This window comes from Tachypleus tridentatus, chromosome 13 (genome assembly GCF_004210375.1).
Source record: "Tachypleus tridentatus isolate NWPU-2018 chromosome 13, ASM421037v1, whole genome shotgun sequence".
Lineage (NCBI taxonomy): Eukaryota > Metazoa > Arthropoda > Merostomata > Xiphosura > Limulidae > Tachypleus > Tachypleus tridentatus.
The window spans coordinates 14,839,799-14,860,473 of record NC_134837.1 but is presented as its reverse complement, the minus strand read 5'-3'; the positions used below and the strand labels follow the sequence as shown (position 1 = coordinate 14,860,473).

General features: G+C 30.6%; 1 long non-coding RNA gene across 4 annotated transcripts; it reads left to right on the top strand.

Moving 5' to 3' along the window:
• The first annotated feature begins 256 nt into the window (after positions 1–256).
• Positions 257–19,984, top strand: LOC143237648 (uncharacterized). 4 transcript variants are annotated; one of them, XR_013020180.1, is made up of 5 exons: positions 257–2,436; positions 9,354–9,514; positions 15,271–15,409; positions 18,069–18,203; positions 19,564–19,709. It is a non-coding gene; the product is annotated as an uncharacterized LOC143237648 (long non-coding RNA). The 4 variants fall into 4 exon arrangements; XR_013020179.1 differs by having other exon boundaries at positions 258–2,436; positions 18,069–18,164; positions 19,564–19,984; XR_013020181.1 differs by lacking the exon at positions 19,564–19,709 and having other exon boundaries at positions 9,283–9,514; positions 18,069–18,432.
• Positions 19,985–20,675: the final 691 nt, after the last annotated feature.

Here is a 20,675-nt window from a genome sequence, read left to right as displayed (position 1 = left end):
AGCCCTCGAGTAGCTTTGTGCGAAATTCCAAAAAACAAACAAAAACAAGACTTGTAAAGAAAACAACAAAACAAATTTCTAACATAAGGTTATCTCGTTTTCTGACTTCACGGAATGTGTAATTTCATTAATTGTGTTATGCTTTTGATTAAATTTATTCATATCAATGTATGTATTTAGTTATTGTATATAATAATAATAAACCAAAAATTATTTCGTAATAATAAATTTATATCTGCAGACGAGTTTGATTTTCAACATTTTCACACCTCAGGCTTAACGCGGAAACAATGGTGGTGAGCAGTATGTAGGTAGTTGGAAAGGTGATTTCATGGATTTTGGAAAATTAATGTACAATACTTAAATATATATCGAACTTATAACACTTTACATAAATTGTAGTAAAAATGGATGGAATCCGATTCATAATTTGAAGTTTTTTTTTAAACTTCTAAGCACTACCAAAATCGATTCTTATAAGCATTTACCTTCCAAGAAATGAGTGATGAAAATTGGTTTGTGTGCTTTTATATCCAAGTTTCTTGAGTATTCAATAACGCACTTGTAAACACCGGTATCAGAAAAATCATATTTATAAATAATTAAATCACCCGTGGCTTTGTTTACCCGAATTTTATCATCATCTGTTGCTATTACACCGCATGGGCCAAACCAATAATACTTTAAAACATCAAAGGTGTAACTTTTGATCCCATAGCTGTCAAGGGCACACGGAAACACCTATGGGCGCCAAGTACAATATTTTCAGGTTTAAGTTTTATGTGTACAGGCATTGCGATTATTACAGCATATAATGCTATAAAAATCAATGTTTTCAAAAGAACTTCATCGTCTCTATATCTTAAAAGTTTGCTTGCAGTAGTAACTTGAACGTTATGGAAAATGCCTCCTAATTATCTGTGTTGCTAAGATATTGTTTCATTGTTAATATTATAAATATTGTACACAATCAACATTATTTTCTTTCTTGCAGCTGACTCTTGGCAATGTGGAAGTTGTTTTGGAATACGTTTTGTTTTACTTGATATAAATCTGATTATCTTTTATCTTCAAAGGTATAACTTTTGATCCTATAGCTGTCAGGGGCACACGGAAACACCTATGGGCGCCAAGTACAATACTTTCAGGTTTTAAGTTTTATGTGTCCAGGCATTGCGATTATTACAGCATATAATGCTATAAAAATCAATGTTTTCAAAAAGAACTTCATCGTCTCTATATCTTAAAAGTTTGCTTGCAGTAGTAACTTGAACGTTATGGAAAATGCCTCCTAATTATCTGTGTTGCTAAGATATTGTTTCATTGTTAATATTATAAATATTGTACACAATCAACATTATTTTCTTTCATGCAGCTGACTCTTGGCAATGTGGAAGTTGTTTTGGAACACGTTTTGTTTTACTTGATATAAATCTGATTATCTTTTATTTTCTACATTTAACAAACAATCTGTTATTGCATATGAATATTTTTATGGTCTCATAAGCCTATCTCATCCATTATGCTCTGCTCTCCAGTTCCTCAGGTATTCTGTAAAAATCATGACAACAACCTGTCAGTTGTCTGTTTCCTTACAAAAAGGTATAGCAAATTTTATCACAGTGAGTTGTTTTTAAACACAAACGTCTTTCTACACGAGGAAACAAAATATTGAGGTTAATTTAATTCCAACAAATATGTCAGAAAGCAACTGTTGTTAGCTGGTGTGTGAATCAGCAAAATATATCAATTAGTGACTTCTTTTGTACTGTCAGTGCATAAGTATGGTAATAAATGACAAATGTTATAATATATATTACACCTCAATTAGAGAATTTTTGTTTCCTAACATTCTTTTCATGTGGTTTTGCCCTCTTAAGTGTGATGAATTTATCATCACATATCTACTTAATATTGATGTTTAAGTTAAATTTATATTTAGAAGTGCACATAATTTGTACTGTTAAATCAGTATTGCAAAATTCATGCATATCCACCAACACCGTAGAAATTTTTTGAACTTAAAATAAACAATTTATGTGTGTGAATGTAAACATTGGTGTATCATCTGTGTTGATGCATAAGCTGAACTTGAGAATCCCCTCACAGCTATAATTATATACAAGGAATACAATGTGCCATAAGACAGTATATATTGTGGGTTTGTTATGGTTGGTATGCTGAAAACCCTGAAAGCTATAACCAATTGTTATAATGCTTATTAACTTCGGATAACTGACTAGGAGCATTTACAGATTTGAAAAATTACAAACCATTTGACTTCAGTGAATTCATGTTGGACAATTGTATTTTCACGAAAAAAGAACAGAATTAATTGAATTGTCTCTATGCCAACTCAAAATTAATTCACTTGTCATGAATCCTCAGTGAGATATCAGGGAAGTTCCAGTCTAGATAGAAGACTCAATATTGTTTGTAAGTTCTTAAAACTTTTATACATAGATCATTGTATGTAATATCCATTATTGTAAATTGTATCATTGTTTTATCAAATGTATTTGTTTTTAAAAGAAACTGTATCATTCTTGGAAAGTATCATAGATTGGATACATACTGACATTTATTTATCTTCTAACTTATCATTTTACTCAGTTTCAGGCTATTGGAAGTTATAGCATGTAATAGAAGTTTATTTCAATGTAACAGTAGTTCTGATTAGCTAGATGATCAACATAATTTATTTTCCAAGGTTGACTCTTGGCAATATGGAAGTTATTTTGCAAAATACAGGTTTTTGTTTTATTTTACATAACATAAATCTGATTATATTTTATCCCCAACAATTAACAAACAAACCATCATCACACATAGACCTGTTTTTAAACTATGATCTCATGGGTGTATCTTCTAATCAACATCAATACCCTTTCATTTGTAGCTTACTGGTTGTTTGTAAGAAAATATGGATATGAACTTTACAGTTAAAAACTAGTTTCATACAGAGAATACTGAAGTGAAACTTTCAGTCTGAAATTATCTTATCAGTAGAGCTGGGTAATTAAATTGTTTAATCAAAAGTATAATGTCATTAATCAACTAATCAGACTTAGTGTTTCCATTCATTACTGTTTTAGTTGTTTCTAGTATTTTAAATATTGTCATTATGATTTCCCATCATGTTAAATTAATTAAGGTTGTATGGATTCATGTATGTCTATCACAACTCGTAAAGGTAATTAACTAATTAAAATTACTGTTTTCCTTTTTTTTCAATTATTGAAACATAAGTACTTAGTGTGTAAAAATTAATTGGTTAGCAACTTGAATATAGAGATCAGAAATGGTTACAAATTGCAAAAAACTCAATTTGGAAGGTATCAGAAAAGAATTGACAGTTGTCCATTTAGCATCTGAGTTATTTGGAAACACTGATTATAAGTGGAAAATGTTTAAATGTTAAAGATAAATATATTCCTTATAGAAAGACAAAAGAAGTGGCTGCAGGCAAAAAAACAGAGTTATGTCAAAAAAGGTATAAGGGATAAAATTCAAGAAAAGTATAACAAATTTAAGAAATTTAAATTGGATGTTATGATAAGAAAATTATAAGATGATAAAATTGTGTTTTATCATAACAAGGCTACATTGGGCTAATTGCTGTGTCTACTGAGGGGAATTAAACTATTGGTTTTAGCAATATAGATCCAAGGACTTACAGCTGTCCCAGCAGGGAAAAAATTGTAAAAGATGAAGATAATTGATCAAACAGAAGAGGAAGATATCAAAGATTGGTTCATTTTATTTGAAATTTTACTTAAAGCTACAAGAGGTCTAGGCGCATTAGTTGTCATATCCACCCACTGCCAACTCTTGGGCTACTCTTTTGTCATTGAATAGTGAGTTTGACTTTCATATTATAATGCCTTCACTGCTGAAAGGACAAGTATATTTGGTGGAACAGAGATTAAAACCAGTGACCTTAAGATTGCAAATCAAGCTCCCTGACCAACTGGCCATAGCAGGCCCAAGTATAAAACAGGATGTATGAAAGAAAATGGGTTAGCTGAATATGCAACGATTAACAATGAGGATTTATTTCAATACATCAAGGGTAAACAAATATAGGGATGGAAGTAGGACCTATTAGGAGATACCTGCCACACTCTAGTGGTGCAGTGATATGTATGCAGATTTATAACTCTGCAATTTGAGTTAGCAGAGCATAGTTAGCCCACTGTGTTGCTTTGTGCTTAACTTCAAAAAAAATCACATATGCATTATTGTATTATGCTTTGTGGAAAGTCTGGTAAGAGATGTTATGTACCATCATATGACAAAGTTTATAATTTTATTTCATGTAACAAAAATTGGTTGATGATGATACTGTCATTGCAGTCTTTTATGCAATGCATTATTTTAGATTATGGTCATGAAATCTGCTCCATCTGTAACATTTGAAGTGTCAAAAGCAAAAGTTCCTAATATTTTAATGTAAATACATTAGTTTTGATTAAAAACATTGATAAAAAATTTTCAACAATAAACTGGCAAGTTCTGATGTCAAAATTTATTCCCAAGAAACCATTGTCAAAAAAGTTGTTCTGTCCACAGTGCATCTTTGAATAACTTTTTTTTTTTCCAGCTAGCTTTGGTATTGGTTTTGTAATTGGTACATTTCATCCAGTTATACTACTGCATCATAATGTTTTCTGGAATTATTGTGTTACTGAATATCCATTCCAAATCAACAGTATAATTATTCTTTTCAATTTTCTCTTCATAAAACTAAAGTAGATACTTATACCTCTTGATTGGGTCTGTGGTAATAATTTTAAATTAAATATTTGATAAATTCATACCTGAAAAATACAGGATAACATTTGGTGTTGACAGAGAAAATAAGCATGGCATAAAAATGTTGCTTATATTTTATCAAGTACTTTTACTAACCTCTAAAAGTCATTTTCTCATAATAAGTGTTTCTGTATCAAATGCCAACTTGAGTTAATTTCATCTTCATCATCAACATGGTGCAAATGTTTGAAATTTTCTTGGTACATGGTCAAATTCTTTTATTCTTTTGCTTCTGGAAAGAGCATGAGGTTTTACTATTCAGCAACTAACATTTTGACTATTTAATTTATATATTTTAAATGTTTATCAGTAATAACTACTGTGCTAAGTAATGTAGTAGAATAATTATTATACAGTAGAAGATAGCAGAATGTAACTTGTAAAATCATATTGAATAAAATATGTTTTCAAGCTGATATTTTCCTTATATTTATCTATTGTTCTACTTTCAAAACAAGGATGTCATTATTAAAATTCATAAATGGGTAAATGTAAAATTCAATTACATTCCATTAGAGCCACAAACTTGTTTAAAACTTCCCATAATGATATTTGTTTGAGAAGTCAGAAACTTTTATCCCTATGCTTGATTAAGTCTTTAGTCTACACAATATCCACCCTCCCATATTATTTTTATTGTTTATTTTTTTATTTTAATAAAGTAAAATAAGAAAGTTATGTTGCCACAAATTTCTTACTTTTTTCTTAATATTTTAAATGTGATGATAAAAAGTGTTCATAGCCAAACTTACAACACCTACAAGAATATTGTTATTATGAAGTGTCTGTTTTGTAAACACATTTACACGTTCTACATGGTTACTTAACATAAACCTCAATTATAACAAATTTGTTAAATTTTAATAAACACATAGAATCAGGCCACCTGCTGGGCCTTCCCATCTCTTTTGAGGTCCACAAGTATGGGAGCCGTAGTGTGTCGTAGAGAAGATATAGATAATGAAGTTTATCCATTTTTCTCTTCTTGATGTAACATGAGCTGTAAGTTTAATGCTCTTTGTAGCAGCAGCAGTACAACACAGTAAAATGTGAACAGTTGATTTATGTGACAGCCTTTAAATAGTGTACTTATACATTTTTGTATAGGTGTATTATTTATTATAGATGTTATAAGTTTCACTATTTAACTTGCTTATTTTAAAATCTTTTATCACCACTTTTAAAATATTAGGTAAAATTAAGAAATTTGTGGCTAAATAACTTTTTTTTTTGTCTTACTCAAAACAATAATGTTTAAAATTGGGAAGGTGTGTGTTGTATAAACAATGTTTAATCAAGCATAGGAATAAAAGTTTCTGGTTTCTCAGACAAACATTACTATGGAATGTTTTAATCAAGTTTGTGGCTCCAATGGAAAGTAATTGAATTTTTACTTTTACCTGTTTATGAATATTTAATAATGGCTTTCCTCTTTTGAAAGCAGAACACCAGACTGATGAAAGGAAAATAAAAAACATGTATTATTTCACATGATTTGTGCAAGTTATACCTAACTCTGTATTTCATATGATAAAATTTGTTTTACTGCATCATACTTTGATGAGTCTTTTTATAGGCAAAGCAAATTTATTACTTTCTCAGTCATAATTTACATAAACTATATATTTGACTACTGTATTGAAATATCAAAATGCAAAAAATATGTTTGATAGTTTTGTGATATAATAATTGTTCTGTTATAAACATTGGCACAGCATTTATGACTTACAAAGAAACATTTATAAAAATTTAAACTACATATAACATAAAGGTGCATTGTGGACAGAGCAAATTTTTATAATAGTTTTTGGGATAATAATTGATATATAATACTTTTTAGGAATAACAATTGACATAAGGCCTTGTCACTGAATTGCTGAAAAGTGTTTTTACGGGGTGTCCTTGTCTAAAGATAATGTATTTATATCAAAATACTGAGAATTTTCACCTTAGACATTTCAAATGTCACAGATGGAGCATATTTTGTTACCATAATATAGAAGATAAAAAAAAGTTCTTACATGGAAAATTTGTAACTTCATGGTCAATTTTGCTATATTCAAGAAAATTCCAAACTTTGTTATAAATCATCTTTTATCAAACTGTTCATAAAGCAGAATTTAATAATTCGGCCATATCATAATCATCAGATATAAGTCTTTCTTTAATGAATATGTTTATCTTGAATACTTAAACTGTTTCCACATTTGATCAGTGTCTTCAAACAACTCAGATGCTCAGCTCAGAACTGATAGTTTTTGTCCCATCCTTTGCAAATTAGATTTTTTGCAATTTGTAACCAAAATATAATTTCTAATATTCATATATAAGTTGATAATAAATTAGTCATTGCACTTTTAAGTGATTATGCAGCAAATATGTCTAAATAATTAAAAGATGGTAAGATAATTTCTGGCTGAAAGTTTTACTAGAGTATTCTTTGCATTAAACAAGTTTTTGGCTACAATGTTCATATCAGTATTTACTTACAAACAACCAGTAGACTCCAAATGAAAGGACAGTGATGTTGACTGCAAGATAGACTTGAGTAATCATAAATTAAAAGACGTCCACATGTGATAATGGTTTGTTTATTAAATGTTGGAGATAAAATATAACCAGGTTTATGTTATTTAAAGTAAAACAAAAGGTATATTGCAAAACCACTTTTATGATACTAAGAGTCAACCACAGGAAACAAAATAATGTTGATTACTTAAGTATTTGAAAGGAATGCAACATGTTTCATTTCAATGTTGTTGGGTAAAGAAATAAATGAAAGTAAATGACAATCATCTTTTGAAATAAAACTATTTTCATTGTTGACTTTTGACATGTATATTTGTAATATGCCTTTTGAGTACTTTGGGCATCCTTATATGTAGAGTCTAGAGACTATGATATTGAATATTGTTATGAAAAATTAAATTCAGTTCATTCAGGCATACACTTCTTTTTAAAAATGTTATAACCATACTTTCTTTTTTCCAGTGTTTTGGTTACATGTAGTCATATGGCAAGTTATAAACAACACTATTGTAAACCAAAAAGTATCCACCTGTATATATATCTCCCCATGATAAATTGAAGTACTCCAAAAATATTGCTGTTTTGCAAACATTAAAACTGAACAGTAATAAATATGGCAAATAACTGCAGAGGAATTAAGCAGTGATTGTTATATAAAGATTCCACAGTGTTCCTTAATAACAAATCAGAAATAGGCTGTTTAAAATGGAATAACATCGAAACAAATTAAAATCCAATGAACAAACATTAAAATGAACATAGCAAAGAGAAAGGTCAAGTAGACACTTATAACAAGTTGGCTATTTATTTCATTCCTTTTCTTGTAATTATGCTTATGTTGGTCAAACAAAACAATCCCTTTCAGTTAAAGGAACAAGAACAGGAGCATATCCAGGATGAGAGGGTAGAGTGTTTATTTGTGGTTAAGCACAAATCTCTCCAACAGATTATTCATTCCATGTTCATCACAGGCATTAAAACTAAAATTTTAGTGTTATAAGCCTTCATACTTACTACTGAGCCACTGGAGTTAAGAATAGGTCAAATGATCAAGCCAATATTCTGAAAGTTCTTGAAGGTCCTCTGTTTCTCTCTCTCTCTTTTTTTTTTTATAAACACATGATTTTATAAAGTTTTGATTACGTGCATTTAACATATTTCAATCTAGGCTTAAGCTAGATTATTTGTATAGAAGAGAAAGTCCACATTTGGTTTAAATATTCCTTGTACACTACACACACAAGGATACATTCTATTGTGCAAGCCAAACTCTTGGAGAAGGCTACTGCCATTCAAACGTGTTTGAAAAATTGGCCTTAGCATTACACGTTTTCACACAAAATTAAATTTGAACAAAATTGAAAATCCAAAGAAATATTTAAAAAATATACAAAAAAAAACCAAAAAAGTGAGGGCATTGAAATTGATTTGCAATGGAACATTATTTTAGTTTTTTTTCTTCTTCTTCTAATCAGCTTTTAATTTTATATTTCATAACTGTTAGAGAATGTTGACCCTATTGGACCAACTTGAACTTAAAGGTAAAAGACACGGGAAACATTTTATTACCTCTGTTGAAAATGAACATCTTGGTTGTCAAAAGGAATCGTTTTGTTATGTTTTGTGAATTAATTAGTCATATTTGCATTATTAATCTCATGGGTTATTACTGACTGATACAATGTCAATGTAATTGCATTAGTTTTTGACTTTTAATTAATGCACAAAGTTACACAGTATACATTCTTTTCTAATTGTAGGTATCAAAACATGTTTTATTATTTTCATTTTATGAGCCATAAACATATCACTGAACTATCAGGAGCTAGTCATTACTTGAACAGTAAACATGTCTGTAGTAAATCAAAGTAACAACTTTGTTCTGAAAGTGGTAAGTTTTGTTTGTCTTAAACTGAGAGTACTTTAAACAATTCACAGATTGAAAGCAGGTTTGAAAGATTCAGGATTGGATATAAATAGTCTTCATACCTTCTTCCTTGACATTCCAGTGAGAAGAAACAGTTTCACCATGGTTACAGGAAGTGGACTATACCCAAAAGTCCTGTTGCTGTCATCAGTGGCTTGACAGTGTTGCTGTTGTTGAAAGTGCAATAGACATGCTTCCAGCAGTTAACTTTTACATATCTGTAACTGAATCTAGGAGAAACAGGTAAGTTGGCCTGTTGAGATAAACTGCTTCATGCTAAGCTTGCTTGTTTCATTTCTGTTGCCAAGCCTTTAGAACACTTAATTATATATTAAACAGAGTTATACTTTTACTTTTAGCACAAGATACAGAGAAGCTTATAATAACAATCTTAAGGAGATTTTATAAACAAAACAGTTTAAAAGATGCAAACAAACACTTATAAATTTGCTTGGTGCAGAGATAGAAAAGAATTGCAATCATTTTGAAGCAAGGAAAATTGACACTGGTTTTGTTGTAGAAACATTGGTGAGGGTACTTCATTCTATCAGTACAGTGTATAGTATTAGTGACCATACAGCTCTAGAATTTTAGGCCACTGTGCAAACAATTTCTGCTATCAGTGGTCAAACACTTGTTAGGTAAAGCTCTTCTTTTAAACACTGGTTCATAACTTGTTTTGCCTTGATCTTAACTTATAAGGTTTAAAGTGGAATTGTGTGCAACAAAATTTAAGTTTATACTACAATCCTTTAAAGGAGCCAACAGAGTGACTATTGAAGATGGTGATGAAATCACGCAGTACCAAAAATCCTATTTTGCCTTGCCACTAGGAATGGCTCATTACTAAAACGACTTCATACTGATCAACCAGAATACCTAGATCTGTTTCTTCCATAACACAATTAAGAGTAATCCTGTCACAATTGTAATTATAATTCAAGTTGTGATATCTTGCAGGAATTACTGTACATTTATTAAAATTAAAAGTCATTTCCCATTGATTTTCTCAACTCAACAAATTCTCCAAATACTTTTATAAGGCAGTAGTACTCTCCTCACATCCAGCAACATGGAAAACTGAAATATCATCAGTTAATTTAATTAATCTGTTAACTTCCTTCATCTTTGTCATTTATAAAAATCCAAAAGAGTGAGTGCCATAACCTGAAGCCTTAAAGTATCCCACTCGTTACATTGTTCCAATTTGACTGAACTCCATTTGTAACAACCCTCTGCTTTCTTCCATCTAGCCAGTTTTCTTTCTAAAGAACCAACCTAATCTGCAGAGATACCTTTTTTAACAAACCATTTGTGTGACTTTTTTGTTTTTAAGAACATACATATAAAGTTTTCTTCATTACATCTTGTTACATTTAATAAAAACAAAGCAACCTGTCATTTCAACCAGTAGGTCTTGTTACATTTTCGAGATGTGGTAGTTTTAATTTTACCAAAATTTCATGCATGTGTAATACAGAAGTCTGCATAAATGTAACTACTGTTTTACAAGTAAGCAAATGGAAATGAATTCATTTATAATGAGTTTTATTTCACCATAAAAATTAGAACAGTTTTACCATTATTTAAACAAAAAATTTTATTCATCCTTTTTTATTGGCTTTTTATTGCAACATTTGTAAGTGAAGATTACTTCTCTTACCCTGGTCTCTCACTTTGGATGGATCATTCCAAATGATGAAAACACTAATGCACCAGAGAGGTTATGGTTATAAGCTGTACCTGCTAAACTGCAAATAGAAATATATAAGATCTGGTTTTGGGACTTCCATTGTACAAAGTGATTAAACTGCAGTGGTGGTTTATGAAACTTGTTTCAGAAAGGGTGAACATTTTACCTTATATTTTAAAATTGTTGCAACAACATTTGGAAATTTCTCACTTGTTATTTTCTTCTCTTTGAAGCTCAGTTGTTTCCCTTGTAAATTAGTTGCAATTTATTGACTAAGTAATGAATATAAGAGCATTTACATTTTTCAATTTTTCCTTTGCATAACTGTCAAGCATCTTACTGTCCAAATCTTTACCAATATTGTATTCATCATTCTGAACCTTATTTAATGTAACAGCAATGTGCTTTGATATTTTGAACATATCTTTAATGTAGCATTGTATAATGTTGTTGTGCCTTATCTCAAAATACAATTAATAAAGCTAATGAGCTCAAATATGGTTTCAAGTAATCTGCCACTGTAATTCAGTGGACATCTGTGACATGGCAAATATAGAACTACCACCTTCTTCATATGCAGCAGTAGCTGTGTGGTTATTTATAAATTATTTCATTATTTCAGTGTATGTTCTTTAATATTCTGTATTTATAGATCTTTAGCCAGGAGATTTAGTGTATTAATTGAACAATCATAGCTAATTTATATATTGTCTTTATTTCTCAGTAATCTTTATTTTATGTATCAAAACTATAAATGAGTAGTTTTAAATTAATTTCATTACTACAGTAAAACTTTACAACTGTACAGTATTTGCTTGTTGGTAACTAGTTCACTTACATATACTAGCTATGTAACATTTTTGTTTGTAAACTGTGTAGTGCTGTATGGAAACAAGTGTAGATGTTAAAATAAGTATATTTATTTATATAAAAAATAGTACTATATCAACTGTATTTTGGTCATAAACAGTGAGAAGAATATATTATTTTGATAAGATATCTTACCTTCACTCACAGAATATCTTTTCTTGACTAGTATTGCTCTCTATCAGCACAAATGTTTAACATATGCCATTATCCTTTAATATCCTGCTTCTGCATATTCAAATGATCATGGAGCAGCTTTTCACTAATGGAAGCTTGTCATAACTCCTATTATAACCAACACTCTTTCAACATGTGCACCAAATCACTTCTTAATTGGAAGTGGTACTGCACATACATCCTATTTTTTGCTCATAGATTTGTCTGTATTTTCAGTTATTCTCGCTACTTCATTTTTCTTTACTCTTTGTTCAACTTTTGCATTTTGGTATTTTACCAGTTTTTCAAAAATGTGTGGCTTTTCAGGGATATTTTTGTTTTTATATTATGGATTTCACTCTGTGGCAAGTGGAGTCTGACCTGTATACTTTATTTTTGGAAAGCACTCTCCATCCTGTGGCAATACTGGTTGTCAGTTACATTGTAGTCTTTCCTACTGCAGACCTGATTTAGAATTCCAGATGCCTCCAAGTTTTTGTTGATATACCCTATCAATGTGGTAGCTCTGCTTTTCAATATAGAATTTTAAGGCTGCTTGTTACACTGTTTCCAGTTACTTGGTCCTCTTGAGTTTCCAATGCTCATTTTTTCAAGCTTTATTATAGTGGAGTATGAGAGCTCTTACCAGTTCCTGAGTGTTGTATCATGGAGGCCTGTTCTCCTGCAATGAATCACACCATTTATTTGAGAGTAGAGGGGTGGCATTATGCATGTTTTGATGGCATGTGGAACTTCCTAGTACTGACCTGATGTACAATTTAAGATTGCATCTATTTTATATTGTTGCACTGTGCTATATTTTTTTCTCTATCTTGATGTTGTTCTTACTTTGGAACTGATGATCAATCCCAGATGTCACCAGGTTTTAAATGAAGCATTCCACCATGTCATGTATATATCAAACATCTATAATTGCAGTTTGCCTCTCAGACTGAGATGTTTCTCCTAACTATTGCTGGATCTAGGGTTGGAAATGGTACAGCTAAGTAAGTTCTCGTGTGCTGGCTTGTTTCTTTCCTCCTACCGTAGAGTGAATGACGAATGCCAGTAGCCAACAGGTTTTGGATTGGAGATGCACCTCACCTTTGTGGTTCCTTTTCCTACCATTGGCTGGATGTCAGTTCCTGGCAGATCTTGTGTTGTTTGTAGCTGGATACTGCATATTTTCTCACTTGTTTACAACCAGTTATCTTCCTTGTACTGCAGACCAAAAGTGCTATGCTTGTTTCTATCAGGTTTATACCATCTTGCCTGAGCTTTCCACCTTCATGCAATCTGCTGGGTGCCAGTTTTAAATAAACCTGGTGTTGGTTGGGTTGGATATCATGCAAGTGATGATGGATTCTCATGTGGAAGCTCAACTTCTTTAGGAATTCCCATTTCAAGGAGAAAAAGTAGGCATTCCTCTACCTACTGCAGATCTGATGTAGCATTCCAGATACTGTCTGGTGTTGCTTGAGATTGAACTATCACTATCCTAGCCACTCAACACCCAGGAGTCCCATTCATTGATTATACATGTTCTGGGATTCCTTCATGTTTCAAACTTTTAAGTTCACAGTAGTGTCATTAAAGAGTGAAGAGTATACCTGAATCAGGTGTGGTGTTATCTCCCACTGAGGTGCATTGTTTTTGCTTTTAATTTCATGCCTTTTGGTCTTTTTGAGCACTTTTTTTTAGGGGCATCCTGTTTCTGTATTAGACTTTCACCAGTTCAGTGTGGGATTTTATTTATTTTGTTTTAGGAGGTAAGATATCATATGGGAAGCTAGTATTTCCTACCCTGCCTCCTCATGTCCAATGATATATGGTGTAGGTCTTCTGATCGATTTTGAAGTGATTAATGAGTGCAGATTCAGAGAGTTGCTGCATGATCTTGTGCATTAAGCATGCATGAGCAGGAGATACAGGGTTAGTGATATGTCTTGAAAATTTGAGCCAGTAGAGAGCAGTACTAGTCAGGGAAAGCTAGTTTGTGTAAGGAGGTATCTATCAGAAATACATTATCAGTGTAGGAAAATACTAACATAAATTTTCACTTTAACAAGATAAAATACATTATGAAAATAACTGAAGAGATGAATATCCATAATCCTGTTAGCTTGGTACTATAAAAATTAATCACAACAAACATTTATACATCTTTATTTGTATAGTTAATGAAATTGTCTTTTCATAAAATTTGCTTCCAGTATATTAAAGTCTTGATCTTGCTTGGCTTTATTTATATGTATACTGTAATATCTTTTACACAGCATGGTCTTATGATCTTTCTGAAGACCATGCTGTGAGTGATACTTTTCACATAAACCATTGAGGTTGCTCATAAATGATGCTGATCATGTCACTACAACTTAATAGAGTAATGTAGAGAAATTCAATATTTTAAGAATTTAATATTAGCTCTTGTGCAAATATTATGTTGTGTATTGATATATGCACTCTTATGTATTTTGTATTTAAATTATTAAAATTATTGCTTTTACAACTGATCTGGAGCTTATTTTCATTTGATGTGTACTTTTGTGAGAAACTATCTAATACATATTTTTTACTGAATTACTTCAGCAGTAGTGTTATCATGCATTGTGTTTTAATGACTAGAAATGTAGCAGTTCAAATATATGTAACAAGGAACTTGTTACAAGTCATTAGAAAAATAGATAATTTTTTCATTTTGTTTATCTTGACATTACTCAAATTTTTTTATAATTATGTAAAAAGATCCAGTAATATGTAGTAAACAACCATAATTAGCTGCATATATAATATTATAGAAGTGTAGTTTCTTTATAGACTTGCAGAATATGCTAAACTTTATAACTAGGAAGATCGTTTTTTATCGAGAATTTTCAAATTTTACTTATAGTTTATTTTAATCAAGTTCTGAAGCTTCAAAGGTTAGTTTATAGGGTAGGTTGAATTATTTTCTCCACAACTAATTTTCATAGATACTGTTAGGGTGCAAACAGACTGCATAACATTTAAATTACAATAATAGAAGGGTTGAAGTTGTATATTAAACATTTACACTGTACATGGTTGTTGTTGATGATGTTCTATATTTAATTATATTGACTGAATACATACTTCAGTTCATTACATTTTCATTCAGATTGTTGTAGCATGAAATGCAATGTTACGTACTTACAGTATTTCTATATTACCATTAACTTGTTTATGCTAGTTATAAGACAAAAATTACATCCCTCTTATGCTGATCAAATCAGAAACTTGTTAAAGATGCAATGTGTTTATGCAGTTTTAACAGTTCTTACAACTGCCAACTTTATGGTGGAACATTTGGTATAGAAGTACTCCATGATATGCACTGGACACTGCTGCTTCCCTCACTTTGATACAGGTTGAAGATTGTTAGCCTGAGGATTGAAAAGGAACATGTAAGTGATCTGGGAATGAGGGATTTTGTAACAATTATCAGGGAATATGTAAATTTATTGTTTATATTTTATGTTAAAAGAAGAAGGCTTTGAGTTATAATAGCAATATAAAAATGTAAATATTTATAAATAAGGACTTGAAACTAATTTTATTGTTATTAATTTTTATAATTTTTCTTTTCTAAGAGTTGCATTAAGAAAAGTTGCAATCTCTGATCTGTGTTAATGTGAACTTACCTCAGAGTTTTAAGTTTGGCTGGAAAACTCTGTATTAAAATAACTGATATTGGATGATACAATAGAATAATGAACATTGTGTTAGAAGTTATTAGAAATTTCAAGACACTGAAAATCATTACATTAATTGTTAAGTAATTTATACAATGTTAATATTTCTCTTTTATTATTTTGCATACTTCGTGTTTATTATTTTAGAAATATGCTGTAGAAAATTTCAGTTAATTAAAATGTCTTGTAGGGTTTAATATGACTGTAAAGTTTATTATAGGTATGTTTGTTATGCCACATATGTAATAGGTTTAAGAAGTTAAAAAATTATATAAGACATTTAGAATTGTAATGTAGTTCACAAAAACAGAGTAACAGTTATGATAGCATTATCAGTTGACCAAGGTTACAAAATGAAATTGAAATAGGAAATCTCTCAAGATGGATTCTTCTGTGTGGTTTGGAGACTTCTAGTGAAGGATATTTATTTTTAGTTTACCTCCTTTGGGATCTGAACATCAGCCCATGCATGTGCAGAGTATGGAGACCTGTGAAGAGGGGGAAAGAATCCTGGTTGATGAATAGTATCTGGAGTACTGCAACACACCACTTTGGCCTTGAGTTCCTTTCAATGTGTGGCCCTTCTAGGGTCAGTTTCCTAGCCCTTTTGGTCTAGAGTCAACTGAGTATCAGAGTTGGGAATTCTGAGCAGGTGTTGTAGACATTGTCTGATGCTGGTGTTTGGGTACAGTGCTCATGAATCCCTGGCATTGGTATAGTGTCCTTGTTGGTATTGTAATATGTCCCTTCATGAGACCCCAGGGTTGATAGTGTCAGAGGGCACAAAATATTTTTCCTTTCCTTATTTGGTAAGTGACTACGTACAGAAACCTATGTTTCTAAGTTTACATTCCTATACTGTCAAATCCTTAGGGCAAATGTCACATGTTTTTGTCCAGAACAGATTAAGGGATTTGCTGTCCCTCTCAAGTCAGACAAGAAGTTAAGTTCTTGAGACATCTTGATTGAAACATTTATGCCACATCTTAGCAAACTCCTTGTGAAGTCAAAATTCCTATTGAGGTTATCCCCCATGCTATTTTGAACTCTTCATGAGGAGTTATTGTTGAGAGAGCTATTAAAAAAAACATTTTAGAGTTGGAGATACTCACTGGTTTCTCTAGCAAAGGAATTTCTGCTTTACGACACATCTCCACTTTTGAGGACAGAATTATGTAACTGACCAGTGTTCTAATTTTGACATTTACATCACCACATCATCATGCTTCTATCAGGAGATGATATTTCTACTACTAGAAAATATAGTCATATGTTCCTTACCTTCTGAGATGTTTCCAGTGTCAAAGGTGTAAACATACAAAGTTATAATCTTGTCATAATTCTTTGTTGTGTGCCTGTTGTGGTTGCAAAGACCTTGATACATACAGTTGTCAACTTGACCCTTACTGCATCATGGTGTTTCTTATCCCTCTTTTCCATTCTTGCCTTATGTAGGTGAAAGAGGTACAACATTTTTGTATTGTAAACAACATTACTTAACTAGTTGCAGAACAGTTATTAATTCACACTTTTTGTCACTTGAATCTGCTTCTACTGACAGAGATATGCATAAATAACTCCAGATTACAAGGAGGTCAAGAGATTCACAGATAAAATAAAATCAGTGTGTTAATGATTTATTCCTGAATTACTATGTGTTTTATTAGTTGTCAGCATTTATAAAGGCTCTTATTCTTTCCACCAATCTACAGTTACATTTTAAATAACAGTCTCAATAAATAATTACACTTTATTATACTACAAACTGTTAATTTACTGTCATACATTAGATAGGTCAGTGGGTTCAGTGTTTAGTAACTCAAATGGTATAAGGGTGTCAGAGAACACGTATTGAATTTAATAGTTATAATGACATCAGTTGCTGGAACAGCTGGTTGTAAAAGACAGAAGTTATTCTCTGTTAATATTGTTATTCAGTATCTTCACTTAACTGTCTTTGTATTTCTTGTAAAAAACAACAAACAAACAAAAAACATGACCTGAATTACCAAAAAGGTATATCAAAATTTAGTGAGACTATTAACTGTAAAGACTAGGTGATATTCTGTTCTACTAAAGAGAACACTTCATTAGTTTTTGGAATTCTTTATCTGAAATAAGCTTGTGAAGTATGTTTAATTTGTATGTAGTACATATCCAAAATATATATTCATCAGAGGTTAGTAAAGTTTGGTCTTATTAAAGAAAGTAAATATTATATATTTATTTTATGCATGTGTTTTTGTAAGCTTTCTATCCATCAAACTGCAAACAAGAATGGAAATTTTATGAAGCTAAATTACAATTTTGAATCTTTTTCTTTTGATAATGTCTAATATGAACTGTTTGTTTCTTTCTGTAATGTGAGCAGATTTGATGCTACCTATTTGACTTCAAAAGGTATGAAACCAAACCTGATGTGGATCCCTTAGAAGGTTTAACAGAGGCTGAGGAAACAGTAGAAGATGTATGTAGAACTGTAGAAAGATGTTTAGGATGATGAAATGTGGGTTGTGTTAATGTGTGTTTTACTTGTAATAACTTATTTATTTTAACTGAATTTTTATTATTAATAACTTTATACTGATAATATTGTAGTCCTCCAATGGTAAGTTTCTTGAAATCTATAACGTAATGTTCTCTATAGTAGTTATTTTATAAATTGTAAAGGGATGTTTTAATTGGCACTTGAAAGAAACATACATTGCAAATAAAATAAAGGAACTTCAAACAAATATTTATCTTATCATGAAATGGAAAGAAGAGGTCTCACCCTGTGTTCAGAACATCAGATAACTGGAAAAACATTGCACTAGTAAACAGAATCATCATTCGTTAATGTTCAAATTTTTTAAACGCAAAGAACAAAAACATTTAAGTTATGTAGCTAACAATGGTTTTCAAGTAATATTAACACCTTTTGTGGTTAATGAAAGGAGAGTTGAAAAATAATCTATCTATATATATATATATCATTGTAAAAGAAATAATGGTGTGTGTAACTACTTCTTATTGACAAGTTAGTATTCTTATGTTAGCTTTTCTTGAACTATGTTCAGTCTAACATGTTTCTGACAATTCAACAGGAACTGATATAGAAATACATTACGTTTAATCCTGTTAACAGGTCGTTAACGTCTATTGATGTGTCAAACAGTTTTTACCAAATTTAAATATTTTTTCATGTTGCACAATCTTAAGAAGATAAACAGCCACTACCAAGTTAAGCATCAGTTTTTTTAGTAAATATGAGACATACTAAACAGCTAGTACAAAATGTAAACATCAGTTCTTGTTTAACAAACTTTACACATACAATTGGTACTACTTCTGAGCAACAGTTCCTGTTGAACAAAAAATGACACATGCTAATCAGCTGTTATCAAACTTGAATAGCAGTTATTATTGAACAAACTTTATGTATATTAAACAGCTGTTTCTATAAAACAATTTTGGGACTTGTTAATGAACAGTTTGTAATCACCTGTTAAATTTGTATTGGCTTAGCTGAGTTTAAATTAATTATTACAGATACCATTCTCAGATCCTTTTACACAGTCAAGATACATGTACTCAGAGAATATAATATGGCTCTGATTGCTTGGTATAAAAAATTTATGTTTTCTTAAAGTTTTAACATTGTGAATATGGATTAATAAAATAAGTATAAGATTGAGTCATCATGAGTACCTTACCATAATTGTCTTACATCTAATGTAAGATATACATACTTTATATTTTAATTAAATCTCAGCAGTCTGAATTAAAGAAGTGTAACTAGATGGACTGTTTTCAAAAAAGTCATAATAATTTGATATATCATTGTGTTTCATATATTTATTTGTTGTATTATTTACTACTTGTAGTGCCTTTCAGATCAAGAGGAAGGAGCAAAATGAATAAGATTCTCACTAAAGGCATAACATAAAATTAGTTTTGACTACAGAAGTTGTGAATGTATACACACTATATTGAAAGTTTGAATCATTAAATCAAAAACTATTTTACATTACTAAAAGAAGTCACATGATTGGTCATAATGACCTGGATCATATTGAGAGAATTTATTTAAAAAATGTGAAAAGTGAATGGGATAATTTAATATGAATTTTATAACATTTACATTTGGTGGTTTCTGGAGATGACTTGGTGAATTTGTCATGACTTATTTTTTAACACTGTTATTCACGTGACAAAATTAAAACCATGTAGCTTGTATAATAAAGTTACAAGAAAGAGGCTTCATCAACACTGTGAGATAATAAATTATGTTTTTATATTTGGTTACGGTTTTGTTAGCATTCATTTATTATTCCTTCTATTGTCCAGCTTATCTCTGAATTTTTAATTGCATTAAAATAATAGCTCACCTTCTAAATGATCATGTTTAATTTGAGTACACATGCATGTAATATGAAACTGACATCAGTTTTCCCTGGTGGTGTTGTACAGATATCATAAATGTTGTACATTATGAAAATTACAGTCACACGGTTTGTAATCTTGTGATCTAACAAGTGAATGAAAATCTTACATTGAGCATTCACAAGTTAGTTCACAAGATATTGATGAAGAATATTATTACTGATTATTACTAAATGTTAGTGATTTTGTGATTACGTTTGTTGTCGCTTTTTACTCCTGATTCATTTATTCATTGAAATATTTATTATTCTGAATTAATATATTGTATTGTTCATTAACATTAATTTCAAGTCCTAGCCTCACACATTTTCATTTACTGTGTGGTAAGTTATCAACTTTGTATTTCAGTAATTTAAAAGTCACCCTTTGGATTTCTGTGATTGTCAAAGTATTATTATTATTTTTTGTTCTATTCTGGTTGCAGTGGCAAATTACTCTATACCATTGCAATATCTTTTTCTACTGATGTCTTTTTCCAAAACAACATTACTTCCTCTCACCCAAAGCTATCTCAGTCCTGGTTTGCCCTTTAAGCATTGCTATAAAAATGTTT